Source organism: Sceloporus occidentalis, unplaced genomic scaffold (assembly GCF_023333645.1).
Source record: "Sceloporus occidentalis isolate IW3139 unplaced genomic scaffold, rSceOcc1.0.p SCAF_2, whole genome shotgun sequence".
NCBI classification, from domain to species: Eukaryota; Metazoa; Chordata; class Lepidosauria; order Squamata; family Phrynosomatidae; genus Sceloporus; species Sceloporus occidentalis.
In genome coordinates, this window is record NW_028316982.1 from 129,474,865 (window position 1) to 129,486,165 (window position 11,301).

The window sequence follows — 11,301 nt, forward strand, 5'->3', positions numbered from 1 at the left end:
TATGACGTCATTGAGTGTCTGTATGGATTTCGGCCAATCGGAGTTGGCGCCCTGCAGGTGGGCGTGGCTCAAAAGTTGGCGGGCCTTTTTGACTCGTCGTCCTTTCTCTGAAGACGTAGCTAGTGAGCGGCGGCGTGGCTCTGTCCGCTAATGGTGTGGTTTCAGTGTTGGGCTGTCTGTGACTCTGGAGGCCAGGGTTCGAATCCCGACACTGCCATGTCACACTCTCTCAGCCTCCTCGGGGGAAGGCAAACACTTTCTGGGGAGAAAAAAACCCTTAGGGTCTCCATAAGTCAGGAATTATTACACACACACAACCAGGGTCCTCCTTTTCCAGGACAAGTCCTACTAGACCCCACTGTCCGGGAGGATTTACATTTACAATAAGGATTTACATTTATGTGAGCAGTTTTTTTCAGCCTTTATTTTGTAGTGGGCGTCCTGCATTTTCCCTTGGGCGTCCTACATTATTTTTGCAGTGCCTCATCCTCCTCAGTGGTTGTTATTAATTAATATTTTTATTAATTTTATTACATTAAAACCAGTGCATTAAAAGGGGGAGAAAAACCATTCAACATATAATATTATGTACACATCATGCACACAACATATTGCATTTAACGTAATAATAGTAGTAACAACAACAATAATAAAATTTACCTATATCCCTCCCCATCTGCACTCATAGGTTTCATTTTTATCAATATTATTATTATTAGTATGTGTACATCTACAGCGCTATATAAGCAAACTATAATGATAATAATAACAACATGACATATTATACCCACCACCTCCTGACCGTACACAGCAAATTGCGACACCACTAAAACCATCTACACATTATTATATTATTGTTATTATTATAGTTTATTTTTATAGCGCTGTACCAAATCAATCTAACTGAATGATAATATAACTGAAATGACCAAATCAATATAACTGAAATGGTATGCCAATGGGCATACAATCTACAAAATACATATAAATCAATAGATAATAATATAAAAGAAAACTGGATAATGGTTCTATTTCCTTTTCTTGCCTTTTTTTTTTAAAAAAAAGATATTTTTATTAGATGTCTTACAACAAAATCATCCCTTCATGCAGGTATTTGTCATATAGAACTGCACTTCAGAATATTCATTTAAACAGAATTAAATTATGAACCCTGTTAAAAGCATAGACTCTAAATGATTTTATAAACAATGAACAATACAGTTAAAACAAAACAGTACTCGCAGCCCCTTTTCCCTTAAAGACTGCCTGAAAAACAAAAGTATTGGTCAGCAGACCAATACTTTTTATTGGGCTTTTCAAGGGCTTCTGTTGAATAGATGCAATTTGCACATTTATTCCTTTGCATTCACTTGCTAGTATGTGAATTCCTGTGAAGGTATGAATTTCTCCTTTCCCCTCTCCAGGGCATTGTGCAGAAGTTCTTGGTACACATTAGTGTTTTACAAACAATTATTTATTTATTCCAGAAAAAAAATGTCATTGCTATACAGAAAAACATATTAGAGGAGTAGGAGTAACATACAGCAGATATCTCCACCCTTATAAGATTCAGCCTCAGTGCATGCAAGATGAAACATGTCAGTACTGAATATCTGTCAAGTATTCTGTGTACAAATGTGATACAATAGAAATTAATTTTAATAATAGAGAATAATCATTCCTTTCCTATTTTCCCCATTATAAATATTTATGTATTGCTGTCCAGATGTTAGGGGAAACATTTTTGTAAAGAAGTCACTATATACAGTATATATCAAGTCATTCAATTATCCATTTGTTATGGTTTGCAAAATAAACTCCTTTCTTTCCTTGTGTCCTTCCTTTCTCTCTTGGCCCTGAGGAATCCACCCCAAATTGGCTGGAAGCAGAAGATGAAGGGAGTTGGAGCAACCAGGCTTTGAGTCTAGGGGCCCCCAACTCTGAGCACCCAGAATTAGGCCTCTGGGGCTTGGCCCCAGGGGCAATTGAGCAGGGAAGACGTCAGAAAGCAAATGCTCCCTCCCCAAGCCTTCTCTCAGCCTGGCTGCCTCCAGAGCCATCCCAAGAGTTTGGGAGGAGGGCTAGGGATCCCAGCATTGGGAGATCCAGACAACCCAAGGGTTGGGGGGGTTGGGGGCCCCTGGGATGTCTTGCCCTTTAGTTTGGTAATCTCTGGACTGCAGAACCAGTGAACCTATGTTAATCTCCTGCTTGATAATATTTCTAACAGCAACATGTACATCCATTCTATCTATTTCGTCAGCCTTGGCAGAAGAAATCTTCCTTGGAGATGGTTGAATGTGTTTGTTGAAAGCTTCTGAAATCTTCAAAGCGCCAGTAGAATAAATTTGCACATCAAAATCATTTTGTTTATTTGGAACATCAAAATTTGTTTTAGGAGTTTTCTTCCTCTTGACATTTCTTAGCAAGCTTTTCTTATTTTTACCTCTTGCTATACTTTTTATGTTCAGAGCTGGAGAATCCAACTTCTGCTTTTCAGGAAGCGGATTCAGAAATGAAATAGGAGTTCCATTTTAACAGATGACGCTGAAACAGATATAAAAGCTCTCTTAAGCATGGCAGGGGGTTGGACTGGATGGCCTTTGGGATCTCTTAAGATTAGGGTTGCCATAAATGAGGAGCTCCGAACCGGGACAAATGTAGGACAAGGCTTAAAAATGTAGGGCCATTTTTTTTTAAAGGTCCTACATTTTAAAACCTTGTCCTCCTCCTCCTTCCTGGCTTGGGAGGAAGCCTCGGCCTCCTCTCAGGCCGGGAAGGATGCAAGGGCTGCTCCTCATCGCGGCGATCACCGCGCTGGGAAGCAGCCTCCTCCCGGCCCCCACTCCCTTTCCCGGCCTCTGTGGAGGCTTGGGCCTCCATAGAGGCCGGGAAGGGGGGAGGAGAGCGCCCGCGATCGCGGCGATCGCGGGCGGCCCCCTCTCCCTTTCCCGGCCTCTGTGGAGGCCCAAGCCTCCATGGAGGCCGGGAAAGAGGGAGGAGAGCGCCCGCGATCGCCGCGATCGCGGGCGGCCCCCTCTCCCTTTCCCGGCCTCTGTGGAGGCCCAAGCCTCCAGAGAGGCCGGGAAGGAGGGAGAAGAGCGCCCGCGATCGCCGCGATCGCGGGCGGCCCCCTCTCCCTTTCCCGGCCTCTGTGGAGGCCCAAGCCTCCATGGAAGCCGGGAAGGAGGGAGGAGAGCGCCCGCGATCGCCGCGATCGCGGGCGGCCCCCTCTCCCTTTCCCGGCCTCTGTGGAGGCCCAAGCCTCCATGGAGGCCGGGAAGGAGGGAGGAGAGCGCCCGCGATCGCCGCGATCGCGGGCGGCCCCCTCTCCCTTTCCCAGCCTCTGTGGAGGCCCAAGCCTCCATAGAGGCCGGGAAGGAGGGAGGAGAGCGCCCGCGATCGCCGCGATCGCGGGCGGCCCCCACTCCCTTTCCCGGCCTCTGTGGAGGCTTGGGCCTCCATAGAGGCCGGGAAGGAGGGAGGAGAGCGCCCGCGATCGCGGCGATCGCGGGCGGCCCCCTCTCCCTTTCCCGGCCTCTGTGGAGGCTTGGGCCTCCATAGAGGCCGGGAAGGAGGGAGGAGAACGGCCGCGATCGCCGCGATCGCGGGCGGCCCCCTCTCCCTTTCCCGGCCTCTGTGGAGGCCCAAGCCTCCATAGAGGCCGGGAAGGAGGGAGGAGAGCGCCCGCGATCGCCGCGATCGCGGGCGGCCCCCACTCCCTTTCCCGGCCTCTGTGGAGGCTTGGGCCTCCATAGAGGCCGGGAAGGAGGGAGGAGAGCGCCCGCGATCGCGGCGATCGCGGGCGGCCCCCTCTCCCTTTCCCGGCCTCTGTGGAGGCTTGGGCCTCCATAGAGGCCGGGAAGGAGGGAGGAGAACGGCCGCGATCGCCGCGATCGCGGGCGGCCCCCTCTCCCTTTCCCGGCCTCTGTGGAGGCTTGGGCCTCCATAGAGGCCGGGAAGGAGGGCCAGGGCCGCCTGTCATCGCGGCGATCGCCGCGGTGGCAAACGGCCTCCCCCTCCTTCCTGGCCTGGGAGGAAGCCTCGGCCTGCTCCCAGGTCGGGAAGGAGGCGGAGGCCGCCCCTCATCGCGGTGATTGCCGCGGTGGGAAGCGGCCTCCTCCTCCTCTCGGTCTGGGAGCAAGCCTCGGCCGGCTCCCAGGCCGGGAAGGAGGCGGAGGCCGCCCCTCATCGCGGTGATCGCTGCGGTGGGAAGCGGCCGCCTCCTCCTCCTCCTCCTCCCTGGCCTCGCTGGGGCCCGGGAGGGAGCGTCTCCGCTGCTGGAGCTCCAACCGCGGAGAGCCCTCCCAGGCCTCAGAAAGGCCTTGGAGCCGCCGCCGCGGCGGAGGTGGCCGCGGTGGGCGGGGCCGTCCCGGTTTGGGCGCCAAACCGGACCGGGACCGGGATGGCACCGCCCAAACCGGGATTGTCCCGCCGGGGGGCGGGATATGGCAACCCTACTTAAGATACAAACATTTGCAATAACAGTTATAAATGAACATTGAATGTTGTCTCTATGACAGCCTTTCCTTTCAAAGGTTGCATCCATACTGCAGAAATAACCCAATTTGACACCACTTTAAATACCATGGCTCATAGCTATGAAATTCTTGGAATTATAGTTTTCTCCTCTGTCAGAGAGCTCTGGTGCCACAATAAACTACAATATGTCTTAACACCAAGAAGAGAAACAAACCTGCATTTGGACTTGGTGCTTTCAGAGGAGCGCTTCCCATGGAAGCACAATGAAGGAACAGGAAGAGGCACGAAAAAAGAACCACTCCCTCCATTTCTAAATATGTAAGTAGAGAGAACACAAAAACATAACAAGAGACAGGGGACCTATCTCTGCCCTTACTTTACAAGGCAAAGACTAGGTTCCCACAGAAGACGTGGCGTCATAAATACCACGTTTTCCCAGTGAACAAAGCAGCTTTTCTCATTGCTTAAACAACACCAAAGGAGACAGGTTTTTGCTGGCAAAGGAAGGAGGGGCTGTCCCTCCGTTGGTGCCTATGAGATGGAGGGAGTGCAGATGGCACTTATGGAGAGTGGAGTCTCCTTCCTCTCAGGCCGGCAGATGGCACTTATGGAGGGCGGAGTCTCCTTCCTCTCAGGCCGGCGGATGGCAGTTATGGAGGGCGGAGTCTCCTTCCTCTCAGGCCGGCAGATGGCAGTTATGGAGGGCGGAGTCTCCTTCCTCTCAGGCCGGCAGATGGCACTTATGGAGAGTGGAGTCTCCTTCCTCTCAGGCCGGCAGATGGCACTTATGCAGAGTGGAGTCTCCTTCCTCTCAGGCCGGCAGATGGCACTTATGCAGAGCGGAGTCTCCTTCCTCTCAGGCCGGCAGATGGCACTTATGGAGAGCGGAGTCTCCTTCCTCTCAGGCTGGCAGATGGCACTTATGGAGAGCGGAGTCTCCTTCCTCTCAGGCCGGCAGATGGCACTTATGGAGAGCGGAGTCTCCTTCCTCTCAGCCCGGCAGATGGCACTTATGGAGAGTGGAGTCTCCTTCCTTTCAGGCCGGCAGATGGCACTTATGGAGGGCGGAGTCTCCTTCCTCTCAGGCCGGCAGATGGCACTTATGCAGAGTGGAGTCTCCTTCCTCTCAGGCCGGCAGATGGCAGTTATGGAGAGTGGAGTCTCCTTCCTCTCAGGCCGGCAGATGGCACTTATGCAGAGTGGAGTCTCCTTCCTCTCAGGCCGGCAGATGGCACTTATGCAGAGTGGAGTCTCCTTCCTCTCAGGCCGGCGGATGGCAGTTATGGAGAGCGGAGTCTCCTTCCTCTCAGGCCGGCGGATGGCAGTTATGGAGGGCGGAGTCTCCTTCCTCTCAGGCCGGCAGATGGCAGTTATGGAGGGCGGAGTCTCCTTCCTTTCAGGCCGGCGGATGGCAGTTATGGAGGCCAGAGTCTCCTTCCTCTCAGGCCGGGAGATGGCAGTTATGGAGGGCGGAGTCTCCTTCCTCTCAGGCCGGCAGATGGCACTTATGGAGAGTGGAGTCTCCTTCCTCTCAGGCCGGCAGATGGCACTTATGGAGAGTGGAGTCTCCTTCCTCTCAGGCCGGCAGATGGCACTTATGGAGAGTGCAGTATCCTTCCTCTCAGGCCGGCAGATGGCACTTATGCAGAGTGGAGTCTCCTTCCTCTCAGGCCGGCAGATGGCAGTTATGGAGAGAGGAGTCTCCTTCCTCTCAGGCCGGCAGATGGCACTTATGCAGAGTGGAGTCTCCTTCCTCTCAGGCCGGCAGATGGCACTTATGCAGAGTGGAGTCTCCTTCCTCTCAGGCCGGCAGATGGCACTTATGCAGAGGGGAGTCTCCTTCCTCTCAGGCCGGCAGATGGCACTTATGCAGAGGGGAGTCTCCTTCCTCTCAGGCCGGCAGATGGCACTTATGCAGAGTGGAGTCTCCTTCCTCTCAGGCCGGCAGATGGCTCTTATGGAGAGTGGAGTCTCCTTCCTCTCAGGCCGGCAGATGGCAGTTATGGAGGGCGGAGTCTCCTTCCTCTCAGGCCAGCAGATGGCACTTATGGAGAGTGGAGTCTCCTTCCTCTCAGGCCGGCAGATGGCAGTTATGGAGGGCGGAGTCTCCTTCCTCTCAGGCCGGCAGATGGCACGTATGGAGAGTGGAGTCTCCTTCCTTTCAGGCCGGCCGATGGCAGTTATGGAGGGCGGAGTCTCCTTCCTCTCAGGCCGGCAGATGGCACTTATGCAGAGTGGAGTCTCCTTCCTCTCAGGCCGGCAGATGGCAGTTATGGAGGGCGGAGTCTCCTTCCTCTCAGGCCGGCGGATGGCAGTTATGGAGGCCAGAGTCTCCTTCCTCTCAGGCCGGGAGATGGCAGTTATGGAGGGCGGAGTCTCCTTCCTCTCAGGCCGGCAGATGGCACTTATGGAGAGTGGAGTCTCCTTCCTCTCAGGCCGGCAGATGGCACTTATGGAGAGTGGAGTCTCCTTCCTCTCAGGCCGGCAGATGGCACTTATGGAGAGTGGAGTATCCTTCCTCTCAGGCCGGCAGATGGCACTTATGCAGAGTGGAGTCTCCTTCCTCTCAGGCCGGCAGATGGCACTTATGCAGAGTGGAGTCTCCTTCCTCTCAGGCCGGCAGATGGCACTTATGCAGAGTGGAGTCTCCTTCCTCTCAGGCCGGCAGATGGCACTTATGCAGAGTGGAGTCTCCTTCCTCTCAGGCCGGCAGATGGCACTTATGCAGAGGGGAGTCTCCTTCCTCTCAGGCCGGCAGATGGCACTTATGCAGAGTGGAGTCTCCTTCCTCTCAGGCCGGCAGATGGCACTTATGCAGAGTGGAGTCTCCTTCCTCTCAGGCCGGCAGATGGCTCTTATGGAGAGTGGAGTCTCCTTCCTCTCAGGCCGGCAGATGGCAGTTATGGAGGGCGGAGTCTCCTTCCTCTCAGGCCAGCAGATGGCACTTATGGAGAGTGGAGTCTCCTTCCTCTCAGGCCGGCAGATGGCAGTTATGGAGGGCGGAGTCTCCTTCCTCTCAGGCCGGCAGATGGCACGTATGGAGAGTGGAGTCTCCTTCCTTTCAGGCCGGCCGATGGCAGTTATGGAGGGCGGAGTCTCCTTCCTCTCAGGCCGGCAGATGGCACTTATGCAGAGTGGAGTCTCCTTCCTCTCAGGCCGGCAGATGGCAGTTATGGAGGGCGGAGTCTCCTTCCTCTCAGGCCGGCAGATGGCACTTATGGAGAGTGGAGTCTCCTTCCTCTCAGGCCGGCAGATGGCAGTTATGGAGAGTGGAGTCTCCTTCCTCTCAGGCCGGCAGATGGCAGTTATGGAGGGCGGAGTCTCCTTCCTCTCAGGCCGGCAGATGGCACTTATGGAGAGTGGAGTCTCCTTCCTCTCAGGCCGGCAGATGGCAGTTATGGAGAGTGGTGTCTCCTTCCTCTCAGGCCGGCAGATGGCAGTTATGGAGTGCGGAGTCTCCTTCCTCTCAGGCCGGCAGATGGCACTTATGGAGAGTGGAGTCTCCTTCCTCTCAGGCCGGCAGATGGCACTTATGCAGAGTGGAGTCTCCTTCCTCTCAGGCCGGCAGATGGCAGTTATGGAGGGCGGAGTCTCCTTCCTCTCAGGCCGGCAGATGGCACTTATGGAGAGTGGAGTCTCCTTCCTCTCAGGCCGGCAGATGGCAGTTATGGAGGGCGGAGTCTCCTTCCTCTCAGGCCGGCAGATGGCACTTATGCAGAGTGGAGTCTCCTTCCTCTCAGGCCGGCAGATGGCACTTATGGAGAGTGGAGTCTCCTTCCTCTCAGGCCGGCAGATGGCACTTATGGAGGGCGGAGTCTCCTTCCTCTCAGGCCGGCAGATGGCACTTATGGAGAGTGGAGTCTCCTTCCTTTCAGGCCGGCAGATGGCAGTTATGGAGGGCGGAGTCTCCTTCCTCTCAGGCCGGCAGATGGCAGTTATGGAGAGTATAGTCTCCTTCCTTTCAGGCCGGCGGATGGCAGTTATGGAGTGCGGAGTCTCCTTCCTCTCAGGCCGGCAGATGGCACTTATGGAGAGTGGAGTCTCCTTCCTTTCAGGCCGGCAGATGGCAGTTATGGAGAGTGGAGTCTCCTTCCTCTCAGGCCGGCAGATGGCAGTTATGGAGGGCGGAGTCTCCTTCCTCTCAGGCCGGCAGATGGCACTTATGGAGAGTGGAGTCTCCTTCCTCTCAGGCCGGCAGATGGCAGTTATGGAGGGCGGAGTCTCCTTCCTCTCAGGCCGGCAGATGGCACTTATGGAGAGTGGAGTCTCCTTCCTCTCAGGCCGGCAGATGGCAGTTATGGAGGGCGGAGTCTCCTTCCTCTCAGGCCGGCAGATGGCACTTATGGAGAGTGGAGTCTCCTTCCTCTCAGGCCGGCAGATGGCAGTTATGGAGAGTATAGTCTCCTTCCTTTCAGGCCGGCGGATGGCAGTTATGGAGAGTGGAGTCTCCTTCCTTTCAGGCCGGCAGATGGCACTTATGGAGGGCGGAGTCTCCTTCCTCTCAGGCCGGCGGATGGCAGTTATGGAGAGTAGAGTCTCCTTCCTTTCAGGCCGGCGGATGGCAGTTATGGAGGGCGGAGTCTCCTTCCTCTCAGGCCGGGAGATGGCAGTTATGGAGGGCGGAGTCTCCTTCCTCTCAGGCCGGCAGATGGCACTTATGGAGAGTGGAGTCTCCTTCCTCTCAGGCCGGCGGATGGCAGTTATGGAGAGTGGAGTCTCCTTCCTCTCAGGCCGGCGGATGGCAGTTATGGAGAGTGGAGTCTCCTTCCTCTCAGGCCGGGAGATGGCAGTTATGGAGGGCGGAGTCTCCTTCCTCTCAGGCCGGCAGATGGCAGTTATGGAGGGCGGAGTCTCCTTCCTCTCAGGCCGGCAGATGGCACTTATGGAGAGTGGAGTCTCCTTCCTTTCAGGCCGGCCGATGGCAGTTATGGAGGGCGGAGTCTCCTTCCTCTCAGGCCGGCAGATGGCACTTATGGAGAGTGGAGTCTCCTTCCTTTCAGGCCGGCAGATGGCAGTTATGGAGGGCGGAGTCTCCTTCCTCTCAGGCCGGCAGATGGCACTTATGGAGAGTGGAGTCTCCTTCCTTTCAGGCCGGCAGATGGCAGTTATGGAGGGCGGAGTCTCCTTCCTCTCAGGCCGGGAGATGGCAGTTATGGAGGGCGGAGTCTCCTTCCTCTCAGGCCGGCAGATGGCAGTTATGGAGGGCGGAGTCTCCTTCCTCTCAGGCCGGCAGATGGCACTTATGGAGAGTGGAGTCTCCTTCCTTTCAGGCCGGCAGATGGCAGTTATGGAGGGCGGAGTCTCCTTCCTCTCAGGCCGGCAGATGGCACTTATGGAGAGTGGAGTCTCCTTCCTTTCAGGCCGGCAGATGGCAGTTATGGAGGGCGGAGTCTCCTTCCTCTCAGGCCGGCAGATGGCACTTATGGAGAGTGGAGTCTCCTTCCTTTCAGGCCGGCAGATGGCAGTTATGGAGGGCGGAGTCTCCTTCCTCTCAGGCCGGCAGATGGCACTTATGGAGAGTGGAGTCTCCTTCCTCTCAGGCCGGGAGATGGCAGTTATGGAGGGCGGAATCTCCTTCCTCTCAGGCCGGCAGATGGCACTTATGGAGAGTGGAGTCTCCTTCCTTTCAGGCCGGCAGATGGCACTTATGGAGGGCGGAGTCTCCTTCCTCTCAGGCCGGCATATGGCAGTTATGGAGGGCGGAGTCTCCTTCCTCTCAGGCCGGCAGATGGCAGTTATGGAGAGCGGAGTCTCCTTCCTCTCAGGCCGGCAGATGGCAGTTATGGAGGGCGGAGTCTCCTTCCTCTCAGGCCGGCAGATGGCAGTTATGGAGAGTGGAGTCTCCTTCCTCTCAGGCCGGCAGATGGCAGTTATGGAGGGCGGAGTCTCCTTCCTCTCAGGCCGGCAGATGGCAGTTATGGAGGGCGGAGTCTCCTTCCTCTCAGGCCGGCAGATGGCAGTTATGGAGAGTGGAGTCTCCTTCCTCTCAGGCCGGCGGATGGCAGTTATGGAGGGCGGAGTCTCCTTCTTCTTCTTCTTCTTCTTCTTCTTCTTCTTCTGCGGTGAACTGCCCAAGAACATAAGTTACAGCACAGTATATAAATATTGAGATAAATAAATACATTTTTATATACACAGTCCTTTCCATTAAGGTGCACACAGATGCCCATGTATTCTTTCTAATGTATTTTTCAAGATCAAGCATCCTCAAGGTAGGTCACAAAATAACAATATTAAAGCAATAACATATTAAAGGTAGTTAACAGCTTCATCAAGCATGTAAAACATCCAAAAGAGAAACAAATCATGATGCGCAGAGTCTCCTTTGCATTAGCGTCCCAGCCTGGGGCCTGCCATCAGCACAAAACAATACACATGCAAATCACTCCTGCATTCCCAGGCTGACACATTATATATAGACCCACTTTTTCCAGGCAAACATTCTCTGAAGATGCCAGCCACAGATGCTGTTGAAAAGTTAGGAAGAAAATCTTCTAGAACATGGCCACATAGCCCGAAAAACCCACAAAAAAACCATGGATGCCGGCCCTTAAAAGTCTTCACATAATTTGCAACCTGTTAACTCAATATGAAAGAAAAGAGAGAAGAGGCAGACTCTTATCTTTCCTAGTAGGCTCAGGCACAAACAAACTACTGCAGACAGTCCTAGCTTGCGGTTTTTTCCTCATATGTAACTTTTGCAATGTTGAGCATAATCTGATGTTGCTTGACCACATGTGTCCTGGTTTTCATGTAGGGTATGTGATCATCCACTTAGCAGTTGTCTCAATGCTAGATATAAGTCATTAAGGAGCTGAA